Below are 20,486 nucleotides of genomic sequence, written 5' to 3'. Positions count from 1 at the left end.
TGTTTCTCAAATGGATACCCTACTCATGAGAAATGAATATTCCTAAACAGTTCTTATTTCTTTTATTCCCTATTACAAGTGCTAATGAAACTGGAAAAAAATTGTCTTTCTTACTAGTATTTAAATATGTACTATTTGTGAGAAATTTTCAATTTAATAACAGACATATAATATTAACATTTCATTATTTATTAATCTTACCAGAATGTGGTTTGGATGGCAAACATCTGAATACTTTTTAAATATCATGAAGTATTTTGGCACAATTCCTTATAATTGGCCCTTTTATTCCACGGCATGAAAAAGGCAATGAAAATAATAGGCTTGCCATGAAAGTGAAGAGGATGAGAATGAGAATTTGAGGATGCAGTGTTTACAGTAGATTGGACCAAAAATAATCAATTGCTCAGTCTGAGCATGGAGGATTCGGGTAAGGCATGCTATTTCAGAATCACATGAACTTCTCAAGTATTCATATGACATTTGGTTACATAGTATTTTAAGGTGTCTTAGTTTATTTTAATCAATCAACTGCTTAAGTCTAATATAGATTAAGATTTTGTCTACTAGAAAGTTTATCTTAGGTTATTGAAAGCAAATTAATTAGCTATTAATTGAGCATTTTATATCTGTTATTTTAGGATAAAAATCTTTGTTTTTTATCATTAAAAAAAATCTATTCATTTTAAATTATTTTCTTAGGTAAAATTATTCTTTCTTCCCTTCTTCCCTCCTTCCCCTACCATGTATGGGACTTCTACTAGTTGTATTCTTTTCAAGGTCCCATTCTTGAAAGACCAAAATAACAAAGGAAATGACACATTGATTTAAGAAAGAAGAGGCAGCAGCTTCATCTTCAATTACACTAAAATTAGCTTCCCATCTGACTCTGCTTAAACTTTTTTTCTGAGATCATATGGTAACTTTCTACCAGGTTTTGGTCACTTCCACTTTGGCACTTGGTTCCCTCCTTTGGATATGAAACATTTCTCAGAGGTACCTTCCATCTCACCTGTTGTATTTACTTTTTTAATCTTTGGTTTGATGAAATTGTTAGCAAGATACAGAAAGCTTTCAGTTGTTTTGTGGTCACTAGTAGAAATTCCAGCTGATGACTAAGAAGTTGAAATCTTCCATATTACTCTATTTCCATATTACTCCATTTAAATACACATTATTGTATTTTGTCATCTTGTCTCTATAGATTACATGAAGTTATCAAGAATGCACCATTCCACTGCACCTAGTTGGCCATAGGAAATGATGCTATGGTGATATCTTTCTTTTTCTCCTCTTATATTCTCCAATCTGCTTCTACCACAAGATTATTAATAAACATTCAAAATAATACCATCCTCAAAATATTATAGTACTCTGTTCCCCCACTTCATTTACTTATTTTATCTTGCTTAGTTTCATTTTTTCCAGGCCATATCATTCAATTAATAACTTTCAATTTTAAATCTTATATCTCTACATAATAGGAGAATCTACAAAAAATGTCTGTTACCTTTTCTTTACTAAGACAACATAATACCAGATAATTTAAACTCTCAGTATATTTAATTATGGTTATTTTTGAATTGCCTATCTTTTTCTTTTGTATGAATCATTGAATACTTTCTAATGCATATATTCTTTTCTACTTTTATTAGTTGTCCTTCATAGCCTCTCTCTCCATAATCATTCGGAAGCTATTTGCATCGTGTCATCTAAGTTCTGAAAAAATGTACTTTTGATATGACTCCATCCCAAGCAAGACCCCATTGTTTTTGTGTCATTGTTCTTATACATACTTAGTAATTATAACTCTATGATTCCAGCATCTTGACAAAACCATTTGACTTTTTAATTCCATTTCATGTGGATTTTGAAGCTACTCACTGCTTCCAGTGTATCACTATTCACAGTCATGAAACAGATTTCTTTCAGTTTGCCACTAAATTTGCTTTGAATTCTTCTCCCCAAATTTAGTTTGACCTAAAGTATATTGTTACTTAAAAGCATTTTTCATTTCTTCTATAATCCTAATAAAATATGGACTAACAGCCCTTGAGTAATTTATATAACTGTACCTTGCTTTCTTCATGTATAAAATAGCAATTTGAAAAAATTGTTCCTACCAGTAAAAGTACTTAACTTTTGGACAACATACAAAGGAGCCTTATCTGAGATTTGGCATAATTTATACACATTTCCATCATGTATTCACCAATTGTTTTTCAATAACAGCTTCATTGAAATATAATATACATACTACAAAACTCACCTTTGTAAACCATCCAATTTGGTCATTTTTAGTATATTCACAAAGTTGATGAGCCCTTATCCCTAATTTTAGAACATTTTATCACTCCAAAAAGAACCTCCACTTCCATTGGCAATTACTCTCCACTTTCCCTCCACAGCTTCTCAGAACCATGAATATACTTTCTATTTTTTTTATTTGCTTATTCTGGACATTTCATGTACATTAATCTTGCAATATATGGTGTTTTGTAATTGTTTTAATTCATTTAGGTCATGTTTCAAAGTTCATGAATTGTGTAGCATCGAGCCATATTTCATTCCTTTCAAAGGTTGAATAATACTCTTGTACAAGCTGAACACATTTTGTTTATCCATTCATCTATGATTAGATATCAAGGTGGTTTCTACTTTTTTGGCTATTATTAATAATTCTGATATGAACGTTTGTATACAAATTTTTGTGCAGATATAGGTTTTTATTTCTTTTCGACATATACCTAGGAATAGAATTATTGAGTCATATGATAACATTTTGAGAAACTGACAAACCATTTTCAAAATGGCTGTGACATTTTATAATTCAACTAACAATGAAGTAGGGTCCCAATTATTCCTCATCCCATTACTGCTTGTTATTTTCTGCCTTTTTAATTTTAGCCATCCTAGAATATTTTGTTGTGGTTGTGATTTGTATTTCCCTAATGATTAATGATGTTGAAAATTTTTCATACTTATTGGATATTTGTATATCTTCTTTGGAGAAATGTCTGTTCAGATCCTGTACCCAGTTTTTATTTATTTTTTAAAGATTTTATTTATTTGTTCATGAGAGACACAGAGAGAGAGGAAGAGACATAGGCAGAGTGAGAAGCAGGCTCCCTGCAGGTAGCCCGATGCCGGAATCCCCGGACCCGGGATAATAACCTGAGCCTAAGGCAGGTGCTCAACTACTGAGCCACCCAGGCATCCCATGTGCCTAGTTTTTAAATTGGGTTGCCTTTTTTATTGGTAGGTTTCAAGAGTTCCTTATATATTCTAGATAGAAGTTGTTTATTAGATATAATGATTGTAAATATTTTCTTCCATTCTAAAGATTGCCATTTCATTTTCTTATGGTGTCCTTTAAAGTGCAGAGTTTTAAAAATATTGATGGACTCCAGGTTATTTATATTTTCTTTTGTCTGATGTGCTTTTAGTATTATTTCTAAGAGCCCATTGCCTGAGCTACATTTACAAATATTTATACTTATGATTTCTTCTAAGAGTTTTATAGATTTAGCTCTTACATTTACTTTTGTGATCCATTTTGAATTAATTTTTGTATATGGTATGAAATAGAGATCCAACTTTGTTCTTTTTTTACATGTAGATATCTAGTGTCCTGGAACCATTTTGAAAAGACTCTTCTATACCCACTGAAATGTCTTGACACTCTTGTTCAAAATAAATTGACTATAGATGTATAGATTTATTTCTGGACTCAATCCTATTCTACTGACCTATATATCTATTCTTAGACCAGTCAAAATTACCTTGATTACAGTAGCTTCAGATTAAGTTTAAAATAAAGTACAATTCTTCCAAATTTGTTCTTGTTTTTGAAGATTGTTTTGGTTAGTCCAGGTCCAATAATTATTTTCAAATGTGGTAAATATGCTTAGGGACCTTAATGTTCTTAAGAAACATTCAATTACTATCATTCTAAGTTGTGGCTTTTTTTAAAATTTGCATTTCTGCAGTTATTATTGCCTTATTTCCAAGAGTGCTAGAAACTCATAACCTTTCCACATATATGGGCAGAATGATTGTCAACTTGGCATCTTATAAAGAACAATATTGGCTTTATATTTTTGAAGATCTCCATGCTTGATTTGAGTTTTGAGAATTCTCTGAGAGAGCCACCAAGCGTATGTAGTTATTTTAGATCACCTATAATTAAGACTTAGGCTTTTTCATGTAGTAGAAATAAAGGGTCAGAAGTGAAACCAACTGTTTGGACTCTACTTAATTATGGATTATTAATGGCCAAGCCACAGACTTCTTGGTAAAACACTGAAAAAGTAACATCTCTTTCTCCTTGGCATGGGAAATTAACTTGTTATGAATTTTAATTATTGTTTCACTTTTCTTTTTAAGTTATGATGAATTATTTAAAAATTTTACCTAAAATTGATGTTCATATTTTCACTAGACACCTTAGATATACATAGACATACTGCATTACCTAGTTGATCTGTCTGCAGGTGCTCAAATTTGAGAAACACTATTCTGGAGATTAAGGGGAGCATTTAACAAATACTAAAAAAAGTTCAAACTTTCCATGAGAAATCCCGTGTCTTAGATATTATGTGACATCTTACAAGTGCTTAAAAACTATTTTCTGCAATTCATGGAGATAGAATGACCAAGGCAATGATATATGTGGATTTATTTTGCCTTTGTATCTGGTGATGTGATTGCTGGTAGAGGACTTTTACTATCTTTCACAACACAGAGAATTGATTTTCTAAATGAAATGCATCACAGAAAAAGTGTCTAGTGAATAATTTTAATAACAATTTATGGAGCTATCGTGGGACAAGCAGTCCTCTAACACTTATTTGCCCTTGAGATTTAGAAGAAATCGTATCTCCAGTGCTCATAATAAGAAGCTAATTTAACGGAGTTCAAGTTAGCTGTGAACAAATGGATTAACAAGCACCTTATTAAAATTTTAATTTACATTTCATTTATCACATTTAATAGAATCAACTTTGTTGTTTCGGGGTGGGAAAAAGCATTAATTTCCAGGCACAACTTTAGGTACCATTAATTTCAAATGTTTTTATTGTTGGTTTTCATAGTTACCATAATTACATACCTTATGTAGCACAGAAATGTAAGAAGCATAGCATAAAATTTTGCTCTTAAAGAGCATTTAATTATTCAACAAATTAAAAGCATTTATGTTTGTATAGCTTATGAATTTTCTTTCCACTGTAAGAATGTTTAATTAAGGTAATTTAAGATCTTTGGTTCTTTCAGGATATCATTTAGGTAGTTAGATATTTCTGTTATCTGGAGAAATAGTTTGGATTCTCATTGATAATATTTCGATATAGGTCTTTATTACTTATTTTTCCCTTTGTCTCTTAAGTATTTCTGATCATTGTAAATGACAATATTTTAATCATATTTGTTAAAGATTTATGCATTTATTTGAAGAAACTAATACAATTATACATATTTTCTATAATACCAATAAAGAAGAGACTGATGAAAAAAAGTTAACTTTAACAAGGAAAAAGAAACATGGATGTCACTGTACATATTCAAACCCTTTTTATTAAAGTCCTTCCTCTAAAGCAAATCAGTTGATTACCTGAATAGGATTGAAAGGTTATTCTTATTTTTTTATCTGTCTTTAGAATTGACTTATAATTATAATGCTTGAAATCTATTGGTTCCTATGAAATAATTGATGGCTTTGATCCATTTTTATTGTGCCAATCTAAAGACTTGATATACTTGAAGGCACACTTTAATCACCTTATAGATTTCTGAATAAGGAAAAAATAAGTATATAGAAGGGCCTGTATTCTGTTTTCAGAATTAGTATCCTGTCAAGATATTTTTCAGATTATATCATCAAAATAATAAAAAGTAACATTTCCTTAAAGTGAGACAAGTGATCTTATTTTAATGACAGCTACTGTTAATGTCAGGCACCCAGATATAGTTTATAATGCTTAGTAATTACAGCAATCTTCCTTCTCCTTTACTAATTATTTCAAGAAAAAGAAGTAAAAGCTTTAAGAATGGGCACAAAAGGCAGCTATATTGGATCTTTTTTGTAAAGCAAATAGCTTTCAAATCATTCCATTAGCTGTCATCAGAGTACAAAAAGAATTAATCAAAAATGACACCAATTTTAACGGCCTGCCAAAATCTCATGAGAAAAACAATCCCATCATAAAAAGAGAGAAATTAAGGGTACTGTCCCTGATTCCAGAAAAGGATTTCACTCTTTTTCGCCGTGCACCAACATGTGTATTACAGAGGATTATATATAAGATACATGTTTTAAATTCTTCTAGTGTCCTTATTGCAAGGAATTAATTTGTCTAATCAATACATTCCTGTATGTCTTGTTTTTATCTGAGTTATTTTTTCAAATAATTAGCATATTTATTAGTTTATTTTCTTGATTTTTATTATTTTTATTTTTTAAATTATTTTATTTTATTTTTTTTTTATTTATGATAGTCGCAGAGAGAGAGAGAGAGAGGCGCAGAGACACAGGCAGAGGGAGAAGCAGGCTCCATGCACCGGGAGCCCGATGTGGGATTCGATCCCGGGTCTCCAGGATCGCACCCTGGGCCAAAGGCAGGCGCCAAACCGCTGCGCCACCCAGGGATCCCTGATTTTTATTATTTTTAACATAATATTTGAAATTCTTAGAATCTTGAGTAAAAATTGTGTAGAATCACAACAGATAAAGCATATAGTACTTGAAAACTAAAAGTAAAGTAGGGAAAGACATATGAGAAAAGGTTTTCTGTTGAGTCTCAACAGAAATATCCAAGAATTTCTAATACCTTTATTGTATAGTTGGTTTTGAGTACCTACTGCAATGATAGCTTCATGTTTCTTTAGAGTGCTTCTGTAGCCTACATGATCTTGTTTGTTAAAATTTGATAATTGGTAATCCTGGAATATGCATAGGGGTAAATACTACTGCTATTCAAGAGTTAACCAAAGCTCAGAGTAATGAGATTACCCAGGTAAGTGCTGAAGTCCATTTTAGAACCTGGGTCTCTACTTCTTCTGTGCTCTTCCACTACTCTACAGCTTGTGATCTGTGATCTGTGCAAGCATCATGGACTTCAAATTTTAGTAGGAAATGTGTAGGAAAAACACATTAAAGTTAATTTTCTTCTTTCTAAGTCTCTGTTTGAGGTACATCAGTGAACAAAAGAAATGTCCCTATCTTTTTGAAATTTACATTATAGTAGAGGAAGACAGAAAATGAATAATAAGCAAATAAATAAATGGAAGAGTGAATAATAAATAAGTGAGTAAATAAATAAATAAATAAATAAATAAATAAATAAATAGAGTTTGTTAGATGATATTAAGTTCTACAAAACAAAGAAAATTAGGACATGGAGGATTGGGAGTGCTAGGGTGGAAGAGTGAGAAGAGATTACCCTTATTGGAATTTCTTTATTCTTTAGGAAAGTATGTCAATCTCTACAAGCCTCATTATAATACACATAATAAATATAAATTATAACAACTTTAATTTATATAAATATAAATTATGTGTATGCACATATATGGGTATGTATATACGCAAATTGATCCTTATTATTTAGAGATTCTATATTTGTGAATTCAGCAACTTGCTAAAGTTTATTTGTAGTTCCAAGTCAATATTCATGTCACTGTATTGGTCAGACATGCACATATGCAGAGCAGCAAAAAATTGAGTTACCTTGTATACATGTTCTCAGTTGAGGCTGCAAAGCAGCATCGCCTTCTTATTTCAGTTCTCATATTACAAACAGTGTCATTTCCATGGCATATTTAGTGCCACACTTTACACAACTTTGTTCTTTTTGTTGATGATATTCTGTTTAAAATGCTCCCCAAACATACTGATGAAGCTTTATTTGTTATTCCTAAACACAAAACGCTATGATATCCTTTGTGGAGAAAATAAATGTGTTAGATTAGCTTCATTCTGGAATGAATTCTAGTGCTGTTGGCTGTTGAGTTCAATGTTAATGAAACAACAATATATATTAAAGTGTATTTAAACATAAACACATATTAAGCAAGTTTATGTATTGATAGGTTGATGAAAAAGTTGTGACCAGAGAGTGGCAGAAACCTTCTCCTGGTTTCCCATAAGGCAGTGACTTAGTATTTGCTATCTTGGATTTTGCAGTGACTTTATAGAACATAACTATTGCAAATAACAAGAATTAACTGTACAGGTTTATAAGGAATTTAATATATATCAAAATTACACCTTCTAATACTTCTAATAATTTTTACCAGCAAGCCTGATTATTTCCCATAGTTATTACATTTGCTACCTATGTACTTTAGGTCTAGTATTATTCTATATGATATATAAGGTTAAAAATAATTTTCTTTAGGAATTATTGGGTGGTTATGGTTGAGATTCTCAATCTAATGTTGTTTGATGAGAAACTATTTTGGAGCACCTTGAATATGCTTTATTATCTAGGATCTTGCCCCTTGATAAGTGGTTTATTTCAATATGTTTTTTATGTCTCTTATGCTAATTTTTGTACTTTTCTTCCCAGTTTTCTTTCCATGCTTGAGTGTAGGTTATTTTCTATTAACCTAAATTCTAGTTTAGTAATCTTCTCTTATGCTATATCTTGCTTATTGTCAAATTATTTCCAGAGTTCATAATTTCAGTTTTAATATTTTACTTTCGTAGAATTTCCACTTGATTCTTTTTTATAGATACTAGCTCTATATTTATAGACTAGTTCCTATTTTAATATAGGTTTTGAATATGCAAAATTAAACCCAGAATTGACTGTAGGGTAGAAATTTAAATTGCTCAGCCTAATGTAGTGAGATGGCCTAGAAACAGAGAGGTAGAGAGATAAGGAGAGCAACATGAAGGCAAGAAGGTGCTCTGAGGAATATGGTGAAGGAGTGAAACATATACAGAAAGGAGATCAGTGAGAAAGTCTGTGATATAATCATACACCCTCCACGCCCCCCACATGTGCACACACACATATGCAAACATACACACACCACTTACCTGGTACATTCAGCTAAGACTGCTGTTCATGCATGCCCTTGCAAATTACTTTGGGGAAAATCAAGAAAAAAACAAAACCCAAACAGTAAGTTTCATGTCTAAAACAGTGACGGCAGAACAACCGAAGAATATGAAATACAGTTGAGAATAAGTCCAGCAGGCCAAGGGACTTAAAGCCAGGGATTCCCGTGAAAACCTAATCCCCTCAGAATTCACAGGAGTTGTGCATAGGGCTTTGGACTCCCTTTGTAATGAAGATTTAAGGTTCACTAAAATGATAGCAGAATTACAAATAATTGAAGCAGAGTGGGTTTGTAGGAATTTGTCCAAGAAGACTTTAAAATTGAGAATTATTGTATGGATCCAAGCATGGATCCATGAGTAACAAAAATATCTTGAGAGAAGGCACTCACAAAGGTAGGAGGGCCACGAGATAGGTGTTGTCTGAAAATCAAAACAGCAGAGTGTGTTAGGGAAAGGGGGTTAGTAAACACATTTAGTTATCAAGTAAGATAAGACTGAATAAATATTTTTTCTTTTGGTCACTTAAATGGTGTGTATCTTTAGCAAGAGCAATCTGAGTGAGTAGCTGTGGTGCCAGAAGCCAGAAAGTAGTGGGCTGAAGCATGATCTGTAAATAATCAATAAATGTGGTAAGCACTTACTCCTTTTGCAAGAAGCTTTGCAGTAAGGTAAGAAGAAAAAGAGAATGATAGAAGAGGGTTGTGAAGTGCTCTTATAAAAATGTGCTGATGAGAAAGGGCCACGAGAGAGTGAGAAATTAAATATACACCAGAATACTCCTTCCTAAGTGTGTGTGTATGTGTGTGTCACAGTCTGATTAGCTAAAGAAATCTTTTCACTTTCAAAAAATACATATCACATGTACTTACTGAAGTTTGAGGGAATTACTGGTGTCCTGAAAACCTAATTGTTTCTAGGTTAAAAGCCTTTGTACCAAAGAGAGAGAAAAATGAATGATAGGTCAAAGTTCTTGAGAGAAAGGGAGGGAGGAGGGCTGGAATCCAGGATGAGGATGAGGCATGCTGTCTTGGAATTGAAGGAAGTGTTACCATAATTATTTCTCTTAAAGCAGTAAGTGCTTCTGGAGATGATAAAGAGAGTGGCCTTTACCATATACACATTGAGTTTCCGAGTAGTTCAGTAAGATTCTAAATTTATTCTATAGGTGAGGGGATAAGGGGTTGATCCAGACTTTCTTCCAATCAGAAGAGCATAGGGTTTGGAATTCCCCACACTTGTCATCTCTCGGGTCACTTTTCTAGTCAGAGATAGAGAGGTAGTCAGCTGTTCCCTCTGCTTCCAGGGTAGTCTGTATCTGCCTCCAAAACATCAAGCGCCATCATGTTTGATCTTTACAAATTATTTATTTATGTGTATCCTGGCTTGTGCAAATTAAGAAGCAGGTGGATTAAATTGGCTGCATTTTGTTGTAATTATTTGCTTCTTTCTGGCAAATAGTTGACAGGAGAGATCTAAGTCATATTTTTTTTTCTCAGTTGCTTAACGTGTACTAAATATATGAATTAAGTTATTTTTTTAAGTTGCAATGTAGTGAACACAATGAAAAATCTGTCATATATGTAAGTGATTTCTAGAAGATTCAGCATAACTCTGAGTAACCATGGTCAATTGAAACTTAATGCTTGCTCTTGAGTATTACCCCTATGGAAACAAAATAAGATTATAGGTTGAGTAATACCCTTGAAACATATCTTTTTTTTAAAATTTTTATTTATTTATGATAGTCACAGAGAGAGAGGGAGAGAGGCAGAGACACAGGCAGAGGGAGAAGCAGGCTCCATGCACCGGGAGCCCGATGTGGGATTCGATCCCGGGTCTCCAGGATCGCGCCCTGGGCCAAAGGCAGGCGCCAAACCGCTGTGCCACCCAGGGATCCCTGAAACATATCTTTTGTAGATATTATTTGTATTAATTAATAAAAGTGATAATGACAATAACTATCATCCTAAGTGCTAACTGTATGTCAGGTGACACACGTATTATATATTTTTCTCTATCTATACATATCTATGTATATATCATCTCCCTTTATCTATTTCTCATCATAACTTATGCAAGGCAGGCATTATTTTCAGTTTTTTAGAGGATAGAAAACTGAGGTTGCAAGAGAGTATAGTTTGTTTTAAGCCACAGAGCTTGAAAGTGGCAGAGTAGTAATGAACAAAAGCCCTGATCTTTCTTGTAGGTTTATTCCCAAAACTCCTATGAAACATGCTAAAGGATCAAAGTGTCTTTTTTGATTGGTGCCTGACTTGGAGAAAACTATTGTCATTCTAAAGAAATATCTTTCATATCAGTTTTATAGTACATTCTCATAGAGTTAGAAGAGCCTGAGTCAGCGTACTATTCTCCTTGAATCCCACAGACCCACTTTCCCTAGGACATGTGATACATATTTTAATATGATTTTTGTCAAGTTGTCCTGTTAAGAGGTCCACTCCAATTAAAATATTATCCAAAAGCTGTCATGGTTTCTCTTGACCATTTGACTCTGCCATAAGGGTGAAGCATCTGAGATTGTATTCTATTCAGAAGCTAATAATTTAGCCAGTAGCAGTTTTATAAAGGCGGGCAAAAGACATGAGACTTCTAAGTCAGAGACAAAGACCTGTATTATTCACGGCATAGTGAGCACCAGGAACACTGGCATATTTGTATCCATTTTTCTGGTGTCCCAGACAGATGCTTATACGTGCAGTATGTGACAGGATACTAAGGAACACTGAGTTTAGGGAAAATGACCCTTTATAATGGGCAGTCTAATGGGTTCTTTGCTTTGGAGGGAGACACATCTTTGTATTTCAAGGCTGTAAGCAACCCTATCCTTTGCTGTGAAGGGGGAACACTGTATCTTCCAAGGCTGTGTGTTATACAAACATCTTTGAAAAGATAATCTGGAACAAAGAGTAGTTAGGGACTCAAAACAAAGGGCAACTAATGCTTCACTGCACAAGTCATGCAGAAATGTGGGAAAATCATTGACAATTATCTTTCAACAGGCTCTAAAAATTCATCTACCTTTGCAAACATTGGACATTTTGCTGGGAGCTTTTCCCATTTTAATTGCTCAGTATACTGTGCCACTTAGCATCCTTGCCTAAAAACACACATTTTGATCTTATTATACTGTGGGTATGATTATCATATGAATCATAAATGATGGTATGATATGATCACCACCTTAAAGTAGGAGAAACTCTTATTTCTCTTCAATTACATATAATTACCCTTGGAAAATTGTATTGAAAGACTAATTTTACATTGGTGTGTCACTTAATTACACATCAGTAATGACATGAAGAATTCAAAATGTTCTGTAAATTTCCTCCAAAAAAAGAAATTAATAGAGCGAAGGCATTTCTCACTCCAGTATTATTGAAATCAAGACTTTGTGGATCATCAAGTTTTTACAGATAAATTCAGGTTGCTGTTGCTCCAACTGAGTAACAAAGCTTTGCAAAAGCTTCCAGTTTCTCACTTGGGGAAGTTATAGGAGCCCCAAGGTTCTGTTAGTCAGTCTGCTGCAAGCCCCCCTTACATGCATTTCCTGGAGCTCATTTCTTCCTTGAAGGGATATCCAGGAGCTTAGCTTGCTCTCTTTCCTTCTTGGTTCCTGTGTGCTCATCCATTTCATCCCCTTGGCTTTTTTTCCCCCTCTCCCTCCATCCTTCTCTCCCCTTTCCTTCTTTTCCTTCCTTCCTTCTTTCGTTCATTCCTTCATTCTTTCTTTCCTTCCTATTTCAAGCCTAATTGCAGACTGTAAAGCAATCTCCCTCACTCTTCTTTTCCTAGCTACTTTGGAAAACAAACACAGAAATACTTTTCAGTTACACAATTTTAATGATAATCACTGTGAAGAAAGCAACCGAGATTAACTAAATAATTCAAATAAGGAAATTACAAAATTGCAGATATCCAACAAAGTTCTTGATGGGTAAGAATTCTTCAAAGGTTCCTCATTTCCTACAGGATAAAGCCCGAACACCTTAGCCATAAAAGTCAGCCTATCATCCATCACTTCTCTTTCTATCCTCACATCACTCATCACTTGTGGTGCTGTTGCATTTGCCACACTATTTCTGGTCAGAGTCTCCACTGTATTCACACTTCTCCATCTTTATAAGATGCCTTTCCCTGTTATGTTTACCTTACTTATTTTTCCTCTTCTTTTGAGACTCTGTCTCAGAAGTTTTCTGAATTGATATCCAAGGAAGTTTTCTCTGACTATAAAGGATGCACCTATATCATATATCTTTATCTTGTGATTAGCCCAATTTAAAGTATTATAATATATAATTATAAAATATGCTACAAATGATATTTATATTATACATACATATATTCAAACACACATACACACATGTATATATATATACCCTATATATACATATATATCCTATATATATCCTGCCTCTAAACTATGAGTCAGTGAGGACAAGTACACATATTTCCCTAGGACACATTGTAGGTATTCAATTGTCATTGAATGAATGAGTAAATACTTCTTTCCAGTATTACCTCTGCTGGTGTCAGTCTCACACCGTATATTCTTCTAATCCAAGCAATTCATTAGCCATCCTTCCCTTCTTCCTGCGTTTTCACTCATGCTCTTCCCTTGTCAGAATGGCAATCTCTAACTCAAGCCTCACTTCCTCCATTAAGCCTTAACTGAGAAACTGTCACCCCTGCCACTGATTGAATGAAAGGATGCTCCCAATGAATCCCACATAGATACTTCGATTGTCACACTTAAAACACATTTTTAACACATTATTTTTTATGTCATTGTTTCACTACTAAGTTGTAAGCCCTTGAGGATGAGATGGTTTGGTAATTATTCTTGCCCGCTAAAACCTATCATAAGGTCTACCACTTGACTGTTTGTTGAATGAATAAATTGATTATTCAATAAATGATGACTCTTTACCTATAACATCTGACTTCCTAGTTGATTCAGTAATGAAAGCTCATGGCTTCTGCTATTCACTTTTGTAGTGCTGAGGGTAGTATTCATCAAAATCAATGTTTATCTTGGTTGAAGCTATATAAAAAACAGACTGTACATCTCTTGTATCTCAGATAAGACATTTGAATTTCCGAGGCCCTCTTAACTAGTTAACTCCTAATTATCCTGCTTTTATCCAGCCAAAAAATTATAATCTATAACTAGACATTTCTTAACAAAACATACTTGTACCTAAAGGTCTTGGATAGAATGTGTGTGTGTGTGTGTATACATATATATATATATTTTTTTTTTTCCGGAGAAAAGCATTTGAGGAACATTTCCTAGACATTTGGCAAGAAAAATTCATCCAGGAGTAATTGTACAAACACTTTCTGAATGGCCACTCTGCCTGGCAAGACCTCTTAAGTAGAAATCAAATAGAGAGATAAGATTAGACTGGATAAAAGCAGAGTAGCAATTGCATTAGAGTCATTTCTCATGAAATACTGGGTTTTCTTACTATTTAGGAATGCAATGGAATAAAGTATGGAATTGTGTATTTATTTATAATACCTCCATCTTACAGTTAAGAAATTCAGAAATAGTAATTGAATAAGTAGAATAGTCAAACTTAAAATGAATTCTCTTTTGATTAAAAACTCCCTTCTCCCCCCACCCATTAAAGCATATGCCACAAAAATCTAATTGGTAAAAAGTTAGTATAAATCTTGAAATCGACACTTTTGAAGATAATCTCAATGATTTATTATAAAATTTGAGCGGAGATGAAACTCTCTTTTAAGATAATCTTGTTTTCATCCTCCTCTCTTGCCATAGTTGATCCCATCATTTGAGATACTAAGTGGTACTGTATTGCAGGGAGAGGGATAAATAAGCCAACTGCCTCCAAAAAGAAACATTGTTAAACTAGAAGGGATGAGTGAGGCAGCGGGGGAGAATCCTTCCTTCCTTCTTATATGAACATGTTTGGTTACTTATATTTTATAAGTAAGATAATGCTAGGTGTCACTTTAAAAGTTTCTGAGATTCTAGCTCAGGTAAAAGGGAAAGGAAAAGGGAAGATTTGCCAAGTGTGTTTTCTGGATTACTAACAGTGTTAGGGGATCTGGCCTGAGAGCTAGGTCTCTGGATTTAAGAAATCTGGAGTGGGTCTTGAATGGGGAAGATATCAGAAAACTTGAAGCCAAAGAAGTATGCCTTGTTTTTTACAGCTATATCTGGGACTAGCTTTCTGGTAATTAAGGGATATAGGACACTTGGAGATTAAGTAAGAGTTTTCAAATTAAAGATAAGTTGTCTAAAGCATGTTGCATTATAAAATTGGATTATAACATCCACTACTAATAAAGACAATATTTTCTGTAACTTCTTGGAAAGGGGTCTCAGTAGTCAGGTGTAGAGATATAGCTATCACTTCATCATTTGTTCATTCTACAAATATTTACTGGGCTCCTATTTTATGCCAGACACTGTAGTAATATTAGGAGATTCATCAGTAATGTGAAATGTGTGACCACTGCCCTCATGGAGCTCCTCCTTTGATGCCAGGGTTGATTTCTTATTTTCTCTGCACTGTTTCAAATTCCCATCCACTAGAACTTTTTTTGGTGTGCACTGCCCCACCCCAGTCTTTACCTTTACTCCAATGCATCTACTTTAGTTTGAACCTGTAGGAATATCAGTACTTTCTTCTAAATCTCATTGATTTTAAATGGGAGGAGCACCATACCAACTACTGGTCCAGGTGGAACAAGGACACAATTTCCTGCTGAAAGAAATTAAAAAAAAAAAAAAAAAAAAAAAAAAAAAAACAAACCTCACACTTTGACACTCTAATGAATATGTAAACAGAATCCAATTTTATAGATGAGAAAAAATGTAGGTGAGAAAATCAAAGCAGGAAGCCAAGGGTTTTCTCTGTGCCTATGGATGGACTAATGGCCTACAGATGAAGGACTAATCTTTAAAAAATAGTGTTAAGGACTAAAAACAGTTTTTAAAGTACATTAAAGATGGAAACAGAGAAATCTGAACCAGGGTTACATCACTTTTGAATATTGGCTGGCAACACACCAGTAGCCAGGCATTTAAGCAAAAGTGAGGGGCTAGATTGAAGTAACAGGTCAACAGGATGTGGAGAAACTAAGGAAGGTAAAAATATGGCAAAATGTTAGGCTGAGGTCAGTAACAACAATTGGAATTTATCTCTAAAGGGCAAGCGGCATAAATCAGGCTAACTATTAAGCTTGAGTTTTTAGAGTTTTATTTGGTTTAAAATTGTGACTTAGGTGTCAGCTCTAGTCATTTTTCTCTGACCCCTTAATACCAGTGTATTAGTTCAGTTGCCATAATGAATATATAGACTTGATATTTAAACAACAAACATGTATTTCTGATAGTTCTGGAGGCTGAGAAGTTCAAGATCAAGGTGTGGGTCCATTCACTTCCTCCATGAGGGCCCTCTCCTTGGCATGCATGTTGCTGCCATCTTCTGTATCCTTAGCTGACTGAGAGGGAGACAGGAGTGCAAACTATCTGGTATCTCTTTTCATAGGGATTAATCACTCTTAGGGCTCCCCCCTCATGACCTCATCTAAACCTAATTACCTCCCAAAGGTCCCATCTCCAAGTATCATAACAATGGGAGTTAGGGCTTCAGCTTAAGAATTTTGTGGGAAGGGGGAGTATACAGTTCAATACACAGCATTCTACCTCTAGTCCTCCAAAATTCATATCCTTATCACATGCAAAAAATATTCATTTCATCCCAATATCCTCTCAAATCTTAACTCATTCCAGCATCAACTCCAGATTCTAATGTCCAGAGTCACATCTAAATATCACCTACATTAGATGAATGAGACTTGAGATATGATTCATCTTGAGCCCAAATTCTTCTCCAGCTGTGAATCTGTAAAACCAGACAAGTTATATACACTTAAAATACAACAGTGAGACAGGCATGGGATAAACATTCCCATTCCAAAAGGGAGAAATAAGAAAGAAGGAAAGGATGACAGATGCCTGCTGAGCAAGTCCAAAACCTAGCAAGGCAAATTCTATCAGATCTTAAGGCTTGAGAATAATTCTTTGCTTTGATGGTCTGCCTTCTGGATCCACTGGGGTGGAGGTCCATAGCAACCAGCAAGATTAATTCACTCACCACTCTACCCCATTTCCATGTCCTGTGGAAATGTACAGCCCTCTTCAAGATGTTTGTGAATTTCTCAGGCTTAGGTTCTCAAAATTTCTGACTGAAACTATCAGACGGTAAGAGGCTGGCCCTTGCATACAGCATTCATGGGGATTTTGAGCTTTACTGAGGACTTGGGGAAGTATTTTAAGGAACACTGCAACAAATGTAAAAACATTAAATTGAACAGTATTCTATTCTTAAAGTATTCTTTAGCCATTCTGAAGTGGGTTTCTATTGGCTGATTTCTGGCACTGTCTCCACCTCCACATATCATCCCACTTGTTGACCCTTCATCTTTTCTGTTCTCCCCCTTCCTTTCAAGAACAAACCAAAGCCCTCTTCTTATAACCTATATTTGCTTTTTTTTGTGTTGCATACTGCAGACATTGTTTCCTGGGCTTCCAGGTTTCATCCTCTGCTTCAGTTGGCTCATCAAATTATTTTCTCAAAAACATTCCCTGCCTAGGAAGAATTATGATACCAACTGTTAAGATACATTTAATATTTTGATGAATTACATGTGTTTCTTCTATATAATATGAAAAACTTGGGAAAAGCACAATGAATAAAGATCATCTCTGATTTTACCATTTCCAGATAGATCATGACACTTTAATCAGCTAGCATGTTTCATTATTTGTTTTTGTAATTTATTTTGCACTTGTATATGCAGATACAACAAAGTGGATTAGTACTTAGCAGTTAGCTGATACTTTGTTTTATCCACTTAATCTAATAGATGCTTTTCAATGTCAATAAATGTTTTTCTACATTATTATTTATAATGACTATTTAGTATTTAACTATAAAAATATAGCACATGCATGTTTGTTTCTACATTTTTGCTAAGATAAACAATACTTTGAAACATTCTCTAAATGTATACCTTTGCTCTACATACATCCACAATGATTTTTAATGATAAATTCCTAGAAGGGAAGATAGCTATATCAAAGGATATTTGTTGCTGCCTTGAATAGTGATGCTAAGACTTTTCAGGCAGCCCAGCCAGAGATAACCCACCTTATGTTTAATGGGGCCATGTCCTCTAAGCAGAATGGGGCTCCAGTGGGTCCCTGGCAGAGTGAATCTGAGTCAAGAGTTACTTATTGTGGTCAGAAGAGGTTAGAACTTATAAGTGAATCCTGTTTTTTGATGACCTAGGGACAGGGACAAGGCATTTTTTCATGTATGTCTACTACTCACAATGTATATGAATTCCCATAGAGATATATATTGCTTCTCCCACCCCATGTCAAATTGCACACACTCATACACACATACACAGCGTTTCACATTGGACACTATAGTGCCTACAGAAGATGCTGTAGTTACTTTCAAGCAGTTTGAAGAACTCTTTTAGTTGAAAGTTTAATTTTATTTTAAAATACCTTTTGCTTTCTCAACATTTTGAAGTGTGCAAAAATCACCCTTTCTTCCAATGACAAATTTAAAAGTGAATTTATACATAGAAAAGTAGAGGTGTTTGTGTGAAGTGGTACTAGACAATTGTTATCAGTGCAGTATCTGTAAGTATCCTCTCAGATGAGTAAATATTCCCTGTTGTGTCAAGTGCCTTGTAGTTGCATTACATCCTCCCTCCCATTAAAGTACCACTTAGTACAATGGGGTGCAATTAAGCCAATAGAGCGTTGGTGATCTGAAAGGTAGCTCACTTCCAAAGTGCTTCATTTACTCCTCTGTGTTAATAATGGATGGTTTCCCCCTGTTACGTTATCATGGGTTACTCAATAGTAAGAAAATATTCAGGTCTAGACTGAGGATAGAAATTATTGTTTCATTAGCATATTTTCGATTCAACTTTTCTGCAAACATAGCCTTCATCTGTCATAATCTTTAAGGACCAATACAACAATATTATCCTTATGTAGTATAGTCTAATATTTTTTGGGAAAAATGATTTCTGGATCTTCCCCTGAATGTATTTTATTCTTCTCTTGTGTTTTGTCTTTCAGCTTGAATCATAAATTCATACAGAAGCAGCTATTTCTACCTAAGTATAGCCCTAATATATTGTTGATGCTCAGACATATTAAATAATGATTATAACAATAAAAATTTAGTCCCATGGAAACATTATTAAATTTTCCTCTCTCTTAGATTACATGTCATCCTCCTGGTAATATGTGATAGCTGGGTGATTTATGTGTTCTCAAAATTTTAAAATATTTCACTATCTGACTTTATAGCTTTTTTTTTTTTGCTAGTTTTTCAGTACTTTCTAACCCTAGAGATTTAATTTCAGTTTTTCTACCTAAAGATTGATATGAAATGCTTTTCAATATGTTAGCCATTTTCTAGTTACAATAAATTTTATGCCTCTCTTGGCATATTAGATCTTTTTTTTTCTCAATTATCTTTTCCTCAATATAGAGTTTTTATAAAGTTCCATCTTGTTGCTTTATTCTTATAGCTGCTAGCACTTTATCCTGCTTTATCTTTTTTCTTTAGATTTAAATTAATGCTATATATTCTTACTTTTAACTTTATTTTTAGGATCCTTAAATCAGTTTTTTGTTTACTTTTCTTAAACTTTTTCTGACTGCTCTTTTGCTTTGTAATAGAAACTGTATATAGGGCTTTTTAAAGTTTTTCATTTATATAACTCAGGATACTTTAGTCATTTCCCAAGCTTTTGTCTTTAATATAACCTGGCTCTGGATTGCCGGAGTCCCTGATTCTTCTCTTTTATATCTATATAGTAGAACATAGTAGAAGTTTTGATATGACTTGTGTTAAAAAACAAACAAACAAACAAACAAACAAACAAAAAAAAACAGGACCAAAATGGAACTTCTCATGCTAAGGGCTATGTCACCAAACTGAGACTTCATTACTGTTCCAGACTGCCCAGAAATAAAATCTTAAACCACTCCATTAGAAAATAGTCTGATCAGCATTAGTTAGGTAATCTGCCCCATAGATCCTGTCATCCCCTAAAGGAAGGTAACTTTGCAAAAATCAACCCACTTTTTTGCCTAATATAACTTTCTTGTTCCTGCTCCCTTCTGCATATAAAAGTCATTCATTTCATACAGCTCCTCAGAGCTCCTTTCTATTTCCTAGATTGGATATGCCTGATTTGAACAATTTTTGCTCAAATAAATTCTTAAAAATTTTAATATGCCTCAGCTTATCTTTTAACACCTGATTCCCTCTATTTCCCTTTATCTAACCCAACACAAACTTTTGTGGAGGGGACAGAATTAGTT

At 33.9% G+C, this 20,486-nt stretch overlaps 1 long non-coding RNA gene across 12 annotated transcripts in view; it reads left to right on the top strand.

The window, feature by feature from the left end:
• LOC144300471 (uncharacterized) overlaps positions 1-20,486 on the top strand; it is a 100,324-nt gene that overhangs the window by 52,372 nt on the left and 27,466 nt on the right. For 7 of the 12 annotated variants that reach the window (XR_013367130.1, XR_013367128.1, XR_013367133.1 and 4 more), the window contains exon 4: positions 205-430. The exons of the other annotated variants lie outside the window; for them this stretch is intronic. This is a non-coding gene — a long non-coding RNA (uncharacterized LOC144300471). The remainder of the gene's footprint in view (positions 1-204; positions 431-20,486) is intronic. 12 annotated transcript variants of the gene reach the window in all.

This window comes from Canis aureus, chromosome 28, assembly GCF_053574225.1.
Source record: "Canis aureus isolate CA01 chromosome 28, VMU_Caureus_v.1.0, whole genome shotgun sequence".
In the NCBI taxonomy this organism is placed as follows: Eukaryota; Metazoa; Chordata; class Mammalia; order Carnivora; family Canidae; genus Canis; species Canis aureus.
This window is presented reverse-complemented; position numbering and strand designations above follow the sequence as displayed.